The sequence below is a fragment of the Brachyhypopomus gauderio genome, chromosome 2, assembly GCF_052324685.1.
Source record: "Brachyhypopomus gauderio isolate BG-103 chromosome 2, BGAUD_0.2, whole genome shotgun sequence".
In the NCBI taxonomy this organism is placed as follows: Eukaryota; Metazoa; Chordata; class Actinopteri; order Gymnotiformes; family Hypopomidae; genus Brachyhypopomus; species Brachyhypopomus gauderio.
The window spans coordinates 19,053,048-19,055,621 of record NC_135212.1 but is presented as its reverse complement, the minus strand read 5'-3'; the positions used below and the strand labels follow the sequence as shown (position 1 = coordinate 19,055,621).

Below are 2,574 nucleotides of genomic sequence, written 5' to 3'. Positions count from 1 at the left end.
CTAGCACTTGCTCATAAAAGATGATGAGCTTATTTCACTGTGGACAAGAATACAAGCTCGGGGACTTACTTCCATTTGTAAATGGAGAGCTCACCCACAAGACATTCTACAGCACTGCTTCAATAAGCCCTTAATTAATATGAACACAGACTACATATGAAATCTCAATAAAGAGTATACAGATTAAATACATGTTTAATACATAAAAATGCACTGGAATAATATTCTGCTTTAACACTTGGTGAAAACATGTTTTACTGATCAAAAACAAAGAATACAAAAGGAATATTTTATATAGCATCATTTTCTGAATTACATCCATAAGCACGTAAACGATGAACAAACGTCAGACCACCCCTCCTCAGTCCTGTGTCTATTAATCAGCAAAATGATATTGATTCATAAATACCTTGGGCAAAACCTTTTAGATCATAGAAATAAATGTATAAATAAACAACTCATTGTCTACAAAAAGATTTACTATTATAGCTGTCACAGTTACACAACTATCACGTTCTGTTATGTATATTGGAGTTTGAGTTATTCTCTTGACAGCATATTGTCCCTGGATCCTGATTAAGTGAATTGGAGTGAGGGATGAAGGATGAATACACAGAGTAAGGGAGGAAAAGAAGAAATGCAGGAGGGGGATGGGAGGAAACACTATCAAGAAGAGGAAATACAGGGACCCAATTGTTGATTCAGAAAGAAGGATGGATTTGGAGAGAGAGAGAGAGAGAGAGAAAGAGAAAGCCTGAACAAAAGGGAGATATGTTGGGAAAGAGAGAGAGAGAGAAAGAGAGAGAGAGTGAGAGAGGCTGTGCTCTGAGTGGCTAGTGTTAGGGGTTGCTGTCTCTTTAAGATCCCTGACTCCTCCCTCTCCACACGGATGGTGAGAGACAGAGTGCGAGAGAGAGAGAGATAGAGAGAGAGAGAGAAAGGGAGAGGAGGGAGAGAGAGAGGGAGCGAGGGAGAGGGAGAGACAGTTCTGACAGCAGCCGGAGCCACTTGATAAACTCCTGATTCTAGCAACCTGCATCCGCCAGTGCGCGAGGAAGAGAAGGGAAGGGACAGGGAGAGAGAGAGAGAGAGAGAGAGAGAGAGAAGAGAGAGCACCAGAGGACGAGTGTGCGTGCATGCATGCGTGTGTGCCTCCACAGCGCTCTCTCTCTCACACACACAGAGACAGCCTGCATCCCTCTCCCAGACCCGGGCTGTCGTCACGGACAACGGGAGGCGGCTCTTCCACGGCGTCGCCGTAGAGACAGTGCGCAAGGCGTCAGCAGCATCAGCAGCAGCGGGAGCCTCGGCACAAGCGGCTGCCGTCGCCGCAGCAACGCAAGCTTCCTCGACGACCAGAGTTCCTGGGGGGGCTTGTGCTCTCTTCTCGCGCGCTTAGGCGCATGCCACCGGTGCTGCACCTGCCTCTTCCCCGCCCCCCCCTTGCCCGCCTCCCGCTCTTCCTCTGCTCCTCATCCTCCTCCAAGCACCATCCCTCCTCGAACCGACGGACAAGTGCCGGAGGAACCGTCCTCGCCAGCCCACGGGGAGTCAGACAGTGGAACAGACAGTAAGTAACTGAAGGGCAATTGTGTGTGTAGGGAGGTGGGGGATCATGCGTGTGTGTGTGTGTGTGTGTGTGTGTGTCTAAGATAGTGATGGCAGTACTGGCAGGAGACGTGCATAGGCATTCAGTGCCCCCCCCCACCCCCAATCCCCCCTAAAACAGAGGGCAAAGGGCAGAGGTGAGTCAGTCAGCTAAAAGAAGCCCTCTGTCTGACGCCAAGGATCTGCCATGCATCCTGACTTCCTTCTGACTTCCTTGCTCTCATCCTTGCTCTTGAGAGAGCAATATTAAAAGCCGCACAACAGGGAGAAGGACGGAGAGAAGGACAGTCAGGGTAAGAGGAGGGAAGATAAATGCCTCCGCTCCGTGTCTCCTCAGGTGTGGGCCGAGGAGCACCACCGCCTCCAGCCCGCGGCGGGAGCAGCACGGACCCCGGAGCCCAGACGAGAGACGGCCCTCCGCTCTTCTCGGACACGGGATTCACCCACGCCGGCCTCTCCTGAGAAAGCCCCTTCCTCCGACGTCTCTCAGCAGGGAGCGTAGTCCCGGCAGACTGGATTTTGTGCACTTTCAAAGGGAATTGAATTGAGACCTGTCTCTCGGGTGGCAGTTTACAGTGTTTTCCAAAGAAATCGTAGAGCTGCAGTAGTTTGGTTATCATAAGGAGAGGTGTGGCGGGAGGGGGGGATTCGGATTGAGGACACGCCAATCACCCTAAGGACCAAAGCAGTGCTCACCATACTCTTCCTCAGTGAGTAAGGTTTCTCAGTTTTGCTTGTGACGCATTAGGTGAGCCTAACTTGGATTAGGCTGTGCTGAAATACACACCCAGACCCACACACACACACATAGATACATACCACATATACACACAAGCTCACATGCACTACAAAATCTTTTTTTTTTTGGTGAGGACCCGTTTCAGTTCTCTGTGTGAAATGGTAGCATGCTGCAGCACACGACTAACGGTCTTCTCTGTTTGGTGTAGGTCTCTCAAACCCATGTTC

At 50.2% G+C, this 2,574-nt stretch overlaps 1 protein-coding gene across 1 annotated transcript in view; it reads left to right on the top strand.

The window, feature by feature from the left end:
• Window positions 1–890: 890 nt before the first annotated feature.
• insyn1 (inhibitory synaptic factor 1) overlaps window positions 891–2,574 on the top strand; it is a 44,299-nt gene continuing 42,615 nt past the window's right edge. The window contains exons 1-3 of the mRNA XM_076989655.1: window positions 891–1,570; window positions 1,946–2,318; window positions 2,556–2,574. The exon at window positions 2,556–2,574 is cut by the window's right edge and continues 917 nt beyond it. The gene's annotated coding sequence lies outside the window, so the exon portion shown is untranslated. The remainder of the gene's footprint in view (window positions 1,571–1,945; window positions 2,319–2,555) is intronic.